Source organism: Ostrinia nubilalis, chromosome 25 (genome assembly GCF_963855985.1).
Source record: "Ostrinia nubilalis chromosome 25, ilOstNubi1.1, whole genome shotgun sequence".
Lineage (NCBI taxonomy): Eukaryota > Metazoa > Arthropoda > Insecta > Lepidoptera > Crambidae > Ostrinia > Ostrinia nubilalis.
This window is the reverse complement of record NC_087112.1, coordinates 1230017-1244470: the sequence shown is the minus strand read 5'-3', so window position 1 is coordinate 1244470 and position 14454 is coordinate 1230017. Positions and strand designations below refer to the sequence as shown.

General features: G+C 36.8%; 1 long non-coding RNA gene across 2 annotated transcripts in view; it reads right to left on the bottom strand.

Moving 5' to 3' along the window:
• Positions 1-14454, bottom strand: part of LOC135084301 (uncharacterized) — a 56346-nt gene that overhangs the window by 1950 nt on the left and 39942 nt on the right. The gene's annotated exons all lie outside the window — the stretch shown is intronic.

Genomic DNA, 14454 nt, shown 5'->3' with positions numbered 1-14454 from the left:
GGGCAGCCACAGTAGGTAACACAGAGTCGTTCAGGTGAGTGCCAGGAAGAGGTGCAGCAACCGCAGTTAAGGAACGGCTGGGACGAACAAGGATAGGCGCATCAAGCTCGTAAGCCTTGATAGGGTTACACTGGTTGAGGTGGCCCTTTTCAAGACTTGGAAGCCTGTGGGTAACAAACCATTGGACGTGGAGAGGGTCATTAATTATACGTATATTTTCTACTTTGCCGAACATTAGCGCGAGAACGGTTTGTCCAAAACATATGAATTTGGTCTTATTCAATGCAGGATTAAGTGCCCTTCAACCGTCATGAAGACCACTTTTTGATAGGGTAAGTCCTTTACGCGGTATAACCGGAAAACCGAAAAAATGCCTCTTTCGGGGGCCCCCACCACTTAAGCACAACTCCGTCGAAGTCGAAAACTTAGGAGAGTCTTAATGGGCAACCAATGAAGCCATTAAAACAATAAAATCTTTTGTAGGAATTATTTCCGATTTAAAAGCTAATTCTACTGGACTACATGTTAGTTTTTAAAGTTATTTAAAAAAAACGAATGAGTAGATTCTAAAAGCTTTCAAACTACATATTTCAGTATGCGTAGGCATCTTCTGGACAAGGGTAAGGTATAGATCTAGATCCAGCCTTTTGAATTTTTACATACTTATCTTTGCTGTAAAAATAATCAAGGATCTGACGCGATACTTTAGTTCCCAGTGATATATCATACGCGAAGAGTTGATGTGATGAGGATGATGCAGCACAAATCAAAATTAGCGGCCGCCCGCGACTTCGTACGCGTGGAACACGTTTAAAAGAAACGACACCTAGCTACGTTCTAAAAGGAACCCCCATGCAAAATTTGTGACTTCTAATACTTGTAGTTTCTGAGATTTCGTGAAGAGTGAGTCAGTGACCTTTCACTTTTTAGATAGATTAATGCAGACTACCTACATATCTATAGTTACAGCCACAGATAACAATGTTTACAACTAATAGTTTTAACCGTGTGCCCATTCGGTCCCAAAGCGGTCGGATAGTAGTTACACAGCAGACCTATTTATTACCGATCGCAATAACGTTATTATGAGCCTGTATTGCTGCGAGCATCTCAAGGTTGGGTTTAAAATAACCACTCATCACTATCTGGTACAGTCGGCAGTGAAATACAGAGAACTACATAAGAGTATATCGAAAAAGCTCTAAGCAGATCATAGGACTGCGTAGGATCAAAATGCGCATCTTAGTTCGAGCTCTCACTGGACACTGCAGCTTAAACAAGCACTTGTCCACTATGGGACTGTCCGAAACAAGAACGTGCAGGATGTGCCAAGAGGCAGATGAAACGCCACTAAAGCCCGGTCCGTGAGCACGTAGAATTTTGTCCAATGACACCTAGCTACCCATCCTTATCGCTCGCGCGTAATTATAATCTAATACCACTATTTTCCTGCGGACTGTACTCACTGCAGGTACTTGTCTTGTTTAAAAAATCTGGTATACCCTTTTCAATGGGTCATCATTTATAATATCGGCGCGTGCGCACTGCCCTTCGGCCAGCGTTGGGAAATCTCCACAACACAAAAATACGGATCAAGCAACAATGAAACATCATGTTTGCAGATGGTCGTATTTGGTCGCTTCCCTTTGAGTTGTTTCCCGAAATACTTTTTAGATGGGCGCTGTCAAAGCGCTCGTAAAAGTAAAACTTTTTTTAAATAATAAAGCTTTGGTTACATGTAGCATTTCGCTTCGGAAATATTTTTATACTGCTTTTTTATAACTTTGTGTGAGGTGACTGACTGAAAAAACTGGAAAACCCTAGTGTTGCATTCAACATAACCAAATCGGTATATTTGCTTTTAAAGTATGTAATTGTTATAAATTTACGGTTTTATGTTATGATTCGCAGAAGGGTTTTATTGAAAAATTTTCATTCAGCTTTTAATTTTTGTGATTTCTTGTTCCTACGCAAATAGAAAAATCTTCCACGACACAAGATATGAATATTTTTCATTTGCAAATCGTTTTACTTTTCAAACTCGATCACATTTTCACTAAAAAATGTTAGAGTGACAAACTATCGAAAAGTCACGTGACTACGCGACGGTCAATGACCTAATAAGAGGTTGATGACACTCGCGTTTTCAAACCGCAGAAAGTCCTTCGGCGCAGCTTTCAGCGGCCGCGTTTGAATGAGGCGAGCTTTTCCGCAAGCTCACATTACAGATTAAAGATAAATTATGATTAATTAACTTTTTCTTGTAAGCTCTGCTTGGTTTCCTTATTTTCGTTTATTAGCGTCCTGCCCAGGCTCCGTTTAAACCAATAAAAGGTAGTGGACTTTTTCCTTAAATTTCTCACCACACACAAACTTATCGTTATCGTTAAAGGGCGCCACTGTGACATGTAGCGGACGAGGCGAAGAAGATCGGCAAGACCTGGAGCGAGATCAAGCGAGAAGCTCAAGACCGAACGAGATGGAGGACTGTTGTGGACGCCCTCTGCCCCATCTAGGGGACATAGGACCATAAGTCACACACAAACTTATCAAGCTTCTTTACCTAATAAAGTGGCAGTATTGTTCCTTGAGCCGCTTTGCTCCAGCAACATGAAATCTTAAAAGTAATGTTGAATATTAGGACGTGTTTTGGATACGTGACTTTTTAAAAGACTACAAGCACAACAGTGTGAAATTCGCAAAAAATACTCCTGTCTTTATACCGGCTTACAAAAATAACGTACAGGAAGAGGTTTCATTCTCATAATTTCCTTGTTTTTAGGTAATAGTGTCTGAGTTTCTTGCGCTGCTTCTTCTCAGCACTGGCCCATTTATTGTCCTGAGGCAGTGGTAGGGTTAGTACTGGGACGTGTAAAAGTGCTTTTTTAAAGCCTAATTACAGAAATAAATGAGTTTTGTGAGTTTTTTTAGTTTTTAGGAGTGTCAAATACTTCAGTCGTATAGCGGTCACCCATCCAAACTTTTGATGTTGCTTGATGCCGATCATGTCTACAAATTCCAATCGTAAATCATTCCGTTATTCCACGTCTTCATTCCATCGCCGCGGGTAATCAAATTATATTTAACGTAATGCAAAAATAAACTAGCGAGTCATTGAGTACTGAGAAAAAATAATTCGGATTTCGTTGTGCTTTTGAGATATCCGTTGTCGTTCGGCATTCCTTGGATGATTCAGTAACGTGCGGTTGAGTCAAAGAATGCTTGCTTGTGTTACGAATAACTGTGTCATTTTCAGGAATGGTACGGTAAATATTCGTTTAAAGATTGTTATTTTTAATTTGAGACGGGAAAGTTGATTAAGGCCCTATTCGACCAAACTTTTATCCGAGACTAACTCCTCCCCCCCTAGACAAAACGCACTTTTTGATCGAATCGAAAATCGAATCCGTCAAAACTCCATACAAAAAGGGGCTTTTCGACCACTTTTCGACTGGTTTGCGATTAAAATTTGCACTTTGTCTAGACCCACTGGTATAACTGGCACACTGACAGTTTCAGTATGGGAAATAATGTCAAAATGTCGAGTACCTAACTGAGGATTTATTCTGAGATTTTGCCTTAGAACATGCTTTCAAGAAATCTCTACCCACCTACAACTTTCATTTTATATGATGAATGTATTATAGAATCGTAGAGAGTTACAGCTCAAAATGTGTTTACTGACTTATTAGAGTCTGAAATCTGCGTAGTTATATTGATGTTTTATCCTGAAATATCCACATTTCTTAGGTCTTCTTGTTCCATTTATTGCCTTCTGAAGGACCTGAAAACGAAGACGACAACTTATTTATAGGTTTTCGAAGATAAAAGACCTTCTCGAAGCGGCGACGGATTAGCCACCTGTTGTGAAGTGGCTGAAACGCTTTGTATGCAATAAGGCTCTCTTTTTCAAGTGCAATTGATACACACTTGACTCTCCCAGAGACCTGTTGACATTTCTATACGATTACCGACTTTTTGTGTAATATCCAAATCCGAATAAGTACTTACTTTGCTTTTTGTCGTAATTGCGCCAATAAAGCTTTTCTTTTCTTTCTTTTATGTTTTTTTCTTCCCTTTGTTTAGTTTAGTACAACATTTTTAATTGTACTTCACTTACAATACCTTTGGTATTTGTGAATCTTATTTGGGTATTTAATATGAACCTTCGTATACTCGTAATATAACTCTAACTTCAACGATCGTAGAAAGTTCAGTGTAGTCATTGAAAAGTGATTATAAAATTGTGAGTAAGTTTCTTGCGCTACCTTTCTTGGCACTAGCTCACATTATTTGCTGAAGTAGTGCTAGAGTTAGTTGAATTGACTGACCATGTGTCACAACTAGCAGGGAAGAAACAGGACCGTGTCAACTGTTTCAAGCCGTCAGGAACTGTCAACTGAAGATCAATGGTCAAGCATTAGACATATTCTGATGATGAATTGTTTATCCCATGACAAATGCAACTGGCACGCTTCGAACATGAAACAGTGCGCATTCCGGACAACCGCCATTACTCACAAAACAGACAGGAAACGTATTTCAAGCTTTAAGTTAAAACGTTTCAACGAAATGTTTTAAGGTCATTTACACTGAAATGTGCGTGAAATAAAGATTTTAAAAGGATTTTTTAATGCAGGATGTTTATTTAAGTGACGGTTTAAGTTACGCTAATGCTTTTAGGGCTTGAATTAGTTGCTCTTATTCCGGAGGCCATAGGTTCGATACCCAGGAGCTAGGTACACTTAAAGTGGAAAACCATTTTGTGTAGTAGTTAGAATATTGCAGAGTGATAGCTTTTATGAGCAATCAGTGTAATGATGATTAAAGCTATCTAAATAAATAAAAGCCTGAACTTCAATAGTGACGACATGAACCAAACGAACCTTAAATTCTACTGAAAATTCCAGCAAAAATAAAAGCAAGCAGCTGGTTCATAACAAACTTGTAAATTATTTAGATTATTCTAGATTAACCATCAAAGTCTAGGAAATATCGCGGTCTTCGGCTAATATCTTTATTTATTTGTGCAATCGAGTGATTTAGCTCCGGGAAGCGTCAGAAAACCGCTCAATCTGCCAGCTTCGGTGTTTAGCGTAAATAATGAACGTTTTTATAAACGCTTGCGTTTATTTATATTCGATAACATTGGCCAATGCGATTTGGGCGATAACATTAGGAAAATGTTTGGATTTAAGAAAACAAATAATATTTCCGTCGATAGAGAAGATTTGCGAATGTTCTGTCGAATTATTATTATCTGTGTTAGTTTAAATTTTATATTTAAACGCACGTTTGAATGTATGAAATCATGTTTATAAAAGCGCAATGCAACTCTATCCCTCAATAATTGAAACAAATATGTCATATAATATACGAGTATGTCTCTCCAATTTTCAGAGCAAGTTTCTTACTCCTTACTATAAAAGACACTACTAGTTAATTAATTATTATGTTAACTCCTCATTAATCATTAGTAAATGTCAACTCCTCACGCAGATGTTACCTTATTTACTTTGTGAATAAACTTATATCTACCTTATGGTCGAAGATGTCAAACAGTGGTTCGGAACATGTTATTGGTATTATTAATACGAAATATTACTTAATAAACATCTCTTTTTACTTAATAAACACTCCTGACAGTGTGTCTTAGCAATTTCCTCCCAGATAAGCTACTTACAAACTCCGAACGCAGCTGGGTCCGCCATGATAAATCGTGAGAAACGTCACTTTTGGCGGGAACGCGCGCCATCTTGTCGTTAATGTCACGTTAAATAGTAACAACCAGACTTGATTTATTGCGTTAAAAGTAAATTATTTCTATTATGAATGGTAAAAGTTGTTGTATAATTCAAATAGTCTTCATTATGCATTCGTGACAAATTGTGAGCTAGTTTATTTTAATTTGATGACGTGAACGATTGTAACTACGAAACAAGTAGGTTACACGGCGTTAACTAGTACGTTCGGCAATGTTGTGAATGAAAATTGGTGCTTGAATTTTACGACTATTTCATTAATACTAGTTCCATTCAAAATCCGGGTGAGAACTATGTCGACCTTCATGCATTTATATACTACGTACCTAAGGAAAATTACCTACTACAGTTGGAATAAGATTTGTTGTTTACTACTTATTTTCAATTATTATAGTCCAGTCAATGAATGCTTTAACGACGGTGTAGAAAGAAATCCCTGGAACACAATTTCTGACCTCGGGACTTTATTTAGACTAGTTAGGAGGTGAACATAGTAAAAGTCCCCGCCCTTAGTCCTTGAGCCGGCGGGGAGAGGGGGGTTTAAAGGTTCCACTTTTCGGTTTTTCACTTAATCCTCGGAAACTATGCGTCCTAGTGACATGGCTACTATGAACCAAAAAAAGCTTATTTAATTTGCTACAGGTGAGACAGTCAAGTTTTTATATATCTTGTATAGTTTTTGCAGCATCTGCTCTAGAAGGTCTGTAATATTGGAAATTTTAATTTTTTCTTACATGTTTCCATCAGGAGAAAATCGACTAAATCAACATTAAGCAAACATTATAGACATGCGGGAGCATGTTAAGCCTAGTTCCAGGGAGGGGACTGCATCGTGCGTATATTTAGACGAACTAATTGGAGCCACTTTTGACTCCTCATCACTCAAAAAGCACTGTGCATTAACACTTCAAATTAGGCTCATGTGTTGAGACTTTCAAGATAAATATCAGCTTCAAATTTCATAAATATACCTCAAACGGTTATTTAAAATTACTAAGCTTTTTTTGGTTCATAGTTGTCATGTCACTAGGACGCATAGTTTTCGAGGATTAAGCGAAAAACCGAAAAGTGGTATCTTTAAACCCCCCTCTCCCCGCCGGCTCAAGGGCTAAGGGCGGGGACTTTTGCTATGTTCACCTCCTAACTAGTCTAAATAAAGTCCCGAAGTCAAAAATTGTGTTCCACGGATTTCCATCTATAATGCTTTATTGACTGGACTATTATTTAACCGCAATGGGAAAGCTCTTGGCTTGCATCTCACTTGACTTTACCCACAATCCTCAACCATTAAGAACCTTTCCTTCTACTGCCCAAACTGAGAATCTTTTTGTTGTGGGGACAGACTTACGGCCGAATACTGAAACGCCATTTAAATATTTGACAGCTTCTCAAATAGTTAAGCAGCTCCTAAACTGACATTTCGCATACTTAAAACAATATCTAAGCAGTTCTCAATTTTTAAGCACCTCTCAAATTAAGTTGCACTCAAACGCCACTTAAATGAATTTTCGCATACTGAAACGCCATTCAACGCTAAGCATTACTCAAACAACTGTCAAATCGTCTTGAGCAGCCGTTAAATTTGAGAGTGCTTGCGCGGTATCTTAAATCCTATTCTTATACCTAAATAGTGGTAAATAATGTCTGTGTCATCGTTATCATTTCTTTCGAGCCTCGAGGATACCTAAATCTAATCGCAGGAACGCAATAAGGCTGAACGCTATTGAAAAATATTATTATAATGACATGCAATGAAGAATGTTCACTAATTTTGTTTTTTAGCTTTCTGTATTCTCTGTTAAAAATAAAAAATACACGTGAAAGAATTATTTCGATACGTTAATTAGTTTCCAAGATATTGAATTTTAAAAGTGCGGGCGGCGGCCGGCCCGCCATTTTATGCGCGTGACGTCATATTACAACGACTGGCTCATATTTGTATGGGTGGAATCTTGCAAACTGAATTAAGACCCACTTCCAGGCAACCGATTAAGCTGAAATTTCGCAAACACATGTGATTTGGATGACCATGCAATATTATGATGACATGGAGCTGATCTGATGATGGAGCTGGAAGGTGGCCATAGGAACTCTATAATAAAACGACTTAAATGCATCGAGTTTGGGCTCGTTCGTTTTGTATTGATGAGTATTTTAATTCTATATAGTAATCGGGGTCTAATGATGGAGCTGGAAGGTAATTCGCAATAAAACGACACAATCGCATCAAGTTTGGGTTTGGTTCAATTTTAATTTCTGTGATGGGTCTGGGTGTTAATATGTATAATAAGTTTGTATTTACAAAAAAAAATATTTAAGTATGTTTATATCCGTTTTCTAGTGAGCGGACGCTGTGAATGTACGTCACACGGGGTCACGTGACCGTCGGCGGGACTCAATATTTAAGCGAACAAATATTTAAAATCATAACTACTGGGTATTTTTGAATGAAATAAAAACTGATGTATTTGTAAATGTAAAAGCTTAACTGTAACATAGGTTTCAAGTGATTTTGCATACCTAGTAACATTCTCAATTCCGAGCGAGGTTCCGCGTCTCAAAAGAAACGGTGTTGTTTCTGGATTCATAATTTGGAAGCTCTTTGAAACCCCTCACCAAACGCCATACAACCAGTGGACAAAATACTTATTATAACCCTAAGGTTCTACGCAACGGGAAGTTATGAACGTGTACTAAGTGATATCTTCCACATCGAACAGCCAACTGTGCATCGTATAGTGCACAAAGTAACAACCAAAATAGCACCTCTCAAATTAAGTTGCACTCAATGCTATGAAATCGCTTTACATAAACATGCCTATTTCTGAGGAATATGGGGACATCGCAAATCAGCATAGAGTTGTTTGTCAATTTGATGCTCTGTCAACAATGATAAATGTCAATTGTGGTTACGTTTCGGTCCACGATCGCCACTTAATAGATTTCAACAATAAAAAGTATCACCTTTAAAATTATTTTTTTAATTAAATAAAAATTCAAGCATTAATTTTTTTATATAATAAAACGAGATTTATATATGTCAACGTGAAATCGTGAACTCTGTCAGTTTATAATATAACGCGTTAGATTGTAAACTAACAGTGGGTTAGGTTAGGTTAGATTGTAATTTAACTACGTCAGATTATAATCTGACGGAATTCACAATTTTACGGTGACATATATAATAGAAACTAAAAATAAACTGTTCTATGTTAAGTTGATTGAGTATATTTCCATAAAAGACAATACAAAACCAAACGATGCTGCGTGTAATGGATAAAAAACGTAAAGTCATCATTTGTGTAAATGAAAACATACTTTTTTTGGTAAATGTTGCCATTATGTAAACATTTGAGAGCTGCTTAGCTGATCACGGCTTCAAATCCGTTGAGTAGCGTTTGAGAATACCATTTAAAATTGAAGGATACTTAAATTTAGGAGCCCGTCAGCTGAGTGAAAGATTTGAGTAGTGTTTCAGTATTCGGCCGTTAGACCACAGAATAATAATATGCTTAGACTTAGATGGTATCTAGCCAGGCAGACTCAAACAAGCCCTACCAATAACTTGAAAAACTCTAACAAAGCTAACTAGCATTCCCTGAAGTAACAGGCTCATTTCTAGCACGAAAGCATGCCACTATTGAGCAATTGCTACTTAGTAGCCTGTTTATCGAAACATTGGTATTAGTGCTCGAGCACGCTTGTTTTAGGCATGCTAACAGCATATTTTCTGAGCATGTGTAACTGTACCTTTACTGTATTGGCTTAGTTAAGGGACCCTTTCACTTAGGGCTAATGAATCGAGAAGATTCTGTGTCGGTTCGCCGACGACCATCTTGTCAAAGAGATCTGGGTATCTTTAGGAAAATGCTGAGCGAGCGCCATTGATGGAGAACGTAGGGTGACCATGGTTGATTGTGAATAAGCGGATTTTTATTTATTGAACACCGTAGACTTAGTAATTTCATCATTCTAGCATTATAGGCAAAGTAGTTCAAGAAATGTTAAGAAGACCATTCCAAGTAATTAAATAGGTTTTTTTATGCGTAACAAGGCCGGTATTTGACCGCAATCGCACCTGGTGTTAAGAGTGAGATGCAGTCTAGGATGTTACATTATCTGCCTATAATAGTGCCTATTCACTCTCGCCTTAAAAACCAAAGGTAAGGTATATATCTGCCAGCAAAGCATTATCAAGGATCTTTTTGATGGCGCTTTTGAAAAATGTTTTAGAAGATTGCTTCTTTAATTTTTATCATCATCATTCAGCCTATGGCTAAGGCATCCCTCAAGGAAGTCCTCAAAGGATGTTTTGCTGCTTTTTTCATCCAGCCGCTACCAGCCATCTTCCTAAAGTCGTCGGTCTATCGAGCAGGTAGATTCTTTTAAAGGATTTAAACTCAAAAGTGTGGGCATCCTACGTTATGCGCAATTATCGCAAGCCTACAGAAGGTGACAGGAGGAAGGGGGGTGAAGGGTGCCGGGAGGGGGGCAACTATCGGCAGATGCGTTTGACGGGAAATTCCTCACTCATCCTGAGTTATTAGGTTGATGGGATGTCGATATGGTGAAATTTTTCTTCCTGGAAAAATTATACTGTGTTTTGATCCAAATGATACCCGTACGTAGATGATCTTGCAAATTTTAGTACACCACATTTTTAGACTAATTTGACGGAGAATTACTTTTAAAAGTTATGGTGGGTTACACCATATCTTACTTTGACTTTGACAAACGTCAAAAAGCTGTCAAACTACATACAAAAAATACCGGTTATCGCCTTAGTTACCGTTAAAGTTAAGTGGTGCAACTTAGCCTTAGCTGTAAATTAAATAGTTTGACTCAAAGCTTTGATCTTTTAACAGAGCACTGCAAAGCAGCTTTTGCTTAAGAATATACTGGAAAAAGTATCGTAAACTTGAATCAAACAGATTTTCAAAATATCTGTATCGGTCTAAAACGTACTGCATCGGTCTAAAACGGAGTGAGTGCGATACTTTAATACGGCTTAAAAAAATATATAAATTAATTTTGCCTTTATAGTTTTGCAAGGAAACAGTTGCACCACCTAACTGCGGTAACTATAACGATAATCAGTGCTTTTTGTATGGATTTTGACAGGTTTTTGATGTTTGTCAAAGTTAAAGTAAGATGGTGCAACCCAGCCTAAGAATTAGAAGGGTTAAAAACTTAAAACTAAACTCTCAGATGTGAAGCATCAAGATTGTTCACTCCACGTCAAGTTTCAAGGGATTCAATTTCGCGAAGTTTCGACAACTGCCGACGAACTATAATGAAGGCAACAACTAAATGAAAGACTTCAAAGGCTGAAGAATGTTGAAACTTTGAAGCTCATCCCAATGAGGCCGCGGTGTTTAGTCTACCTCGTTATAGTGTAACGATATTTTGGGGCACTTTTAGTAAGAAAAGATGTATCTAGGTAACTAAAAACATCAAAATTTCTCCTATAAGTCGGATCTGTAAGATCTACAATAAATGTAGTGGTCCCCTGGACGTGCATTTCATTTCATGTCCCTACCCAAATTCAAGGCTACAGCAACCGACTCTATATCATAATAATTTAACTTATATAACATCATTTATGCTAACTAAGCAGCAACTTATATTTCTTGCAAGATGTGTATACTTTTAAGTGATAGTGCAATTAGCTTAATATTTTGCGTATTTTTTAACATATTGTGTATTGTTGTACCTATCGTTGGTGTACCTAATAAATAAATAAATAAATAAAAATTTTATAATGATCGTAGTAGATATTCATAATAGAGGTCAAACCGCTCTCATGGACTGTGATGGTCTACTCCACAAAAGTATAAGAAAGGCTGCATTAGGGAAAAATGGCGATAGCTGTGACTACCATGATCACTGTCAAGTTTCCGAGTACCTAGGTAATACAGGGAGGAATATTTATGGAATTTTCTATAGTATACCAGCATCTCGCAGTTTAAATTTTAAATATACAACTTGAAAAAATTTAACTGCCTATAGATAAGGTGACAGGAATCGAACCCGCGACCTTGCGCTTGCCTCATTATCTTAGTTTATTTTTGTCAATAAGTATTTTTTTAGGGAGCTGCCCTATAGATACAGTAACAGTTACAGTACATGGGTACAACAGCAGCTTTTGTGTAAGAGCTTTCTTAGAGGATTAATTGATTTTTTTAAGGTAAATCTCTAGCAGTAACTGATTAAAAAAACTATTAATCACAGCATAAACTTCAATAAACTCAGAGGCCGATGCTCTTTCACTAACAAATTGAGATCACATAGGTCGCAGTATGACAGGGTCGCATTAAAGGTCGCAGTAGTGACTACCGCTCTGTATAATGTCATTGCCAAATCCATACTCGTACGAATGATAATAAAATTCTCCCTGTATTATTGTAATCAAAACATCTGTGAAAGCAATAGCCGGACTAGAAACCGACAGCCCCGTGCAATGTAAACACATGTCTTGGGTGAGGATTGTCTTCCGGACATAATGGAAAAGGGTGAAGTAGGTCTTCCCCAACGGGTTTTTATTTTTACCTTATTTTTATAGCAGTTTTCTACAAAGAAGTTTTCAGAGATCTCTTTTTATGTTAGACAATGTCTAAACTAGTAACTATTATTATGCGCGCAATACTGTGCGCAATGATGATGATTTTAAGTCAATAATTATGTTTTTTTTTAATTTATTAATTTGGACCACAAACAGATTCACAATGTACTACAAGCTAGTTTTATAGATAGAGCCTATCATGAATCCAACATCGCTGGTCACAATTTTAAAATTACGTATAATTTCATAATTTAAAAGAGTTAAAACAATATAAAAAATCTTGCAATAGAAAATTACTGGATTACCATTGTGAGAAGACTTAAATATTAGTTGTAAGCACTGATACTACTGTAGTATTACTCTATTATGTAAACAAGGTTGGAAGTTTGTTTTCCTTCAATCCCAATCGTTTGTTTTTGTGGAAGCACAGATTCCCTGAAATCCCTTGATGACTTTGTCAATTTGCGAAGCTTTGCCGAGTAAATTATTGCGACTACCCACATTTCCAATGTTGGGTAGAGTTTAAGTTTTATTTAAAGCTTTCTTACAAAGCTTGCGAGGATAAAAGAAAGTCTAATGTCAAACTGAGGACAGTGCCAATAAATATGACTAACTCTTTAAGTGTCTAAATCAAATCTTATTATTCTTCCTATGTAAGGGTTAATATTTTAAATGAAAATAATCATTACACGCTCGCTATTAGCGTTCTACTATTTAATATTTTATTGGGTAGAGTTTAAGTTTTATTTAAAGCTTTCTTACAAAGCTTGCGAGGATAAAAGAAAGTCTAATGTCAAACTGAGGACAGTGCCAATAAATATGAGTAACTCTTTAAGTGTCTAAATCAAATCTTATTACTCTTCCTATGTAAGGGTTAATATTTTAAAATGAAAATAATCATTACTCGCTCGCTATTACCGTTCTACTAGATATTTTAATTAGGGGTAACCATACAGACGTCGGTATAGTTGCCACGATAAGAGCTACGGGAAAAAGCGTTTTGGAAGACGCACGTGGCGATTCTCGCTAGGTCATAGGTCTTCATCAAACAAAGTGCATTACTGTGTATATTTTTTATGTATGTAGTGTGATTTGTATTGTGATTTGAAAATCGTGAGCATATCAGTTAAACACTAGTAAGTGGGGAGATACCCCACTTTTACTCTCACGGGCTAAAAAGCGACAACCCAAACTACATAGACTACGCTCACTGCCTTTGTTCGAACATCTTTATCTCGGATACTTTTCCCGCTCACTGTACAACATAAATCTAAATAAATAGCCGTTTGAGCCATACATGTGAAAACATTATGACTGTACAAGCCGGAAACGTCGAATTACATTTATATTAGCTGGCTCTATTTATGGATACTTCCACTTGGCTACTCCGTGACGCTAATGGTGAACTGGTAATGGGATCTATAAAGATCTTTGTTTAAATTAAAGCTGGAAGCTAGATTGATGGCTAAAAAAACTATGTACGAGTATGTACAATTGTACATAGTAGTTTCAGGGCCAGTCTGAAAATCAGCGCTGAGCTTGTAGCTCAGCATTATGCTGAGACTGGTACCTTTTGCTTACCTATAAAAGTGTAACATCATAAGATTCAAATTTTTGTTTATAACTTTTTCTTTTTTTCTTTATTTCTGTGTACTCATTCACATGTAAGTAACTTATTTTTTAATGTAGCAATAAAAATTTTTCATTTTCATTTTCATTTACATACACATACAGGGTGACTTTGCAAACAGTTGCCAAATTTTTAGGAGCGACTCAGGAGGTAAGATAATCGATTTACGTAAAGAAAACAACATTTTTTTTCATATTTTATTATTTTTATCTGCTGCGTGTGGTTTCAGAATTGACTTACGTGGATAATTTACTTCGTTCATAGAAAAATACGCATACACAGTTAACTGCAAAGCTTAATAGACAATTTTTGGTGCGCGAAAATAAGCCGTAGCCTTTAAAACTTACGATAGGCACCCGCGAATTACACTTTCTATATTTTTTTTTTCTCGAAAAATACAACGAACCAAAATAATTAGGATAAAGTTATATTGTTCTATAGAGCTTATCAAAAAATTTGGAAACTGTTTGCAATTTCACCCAGTAGCGGCGTAAGGGGGG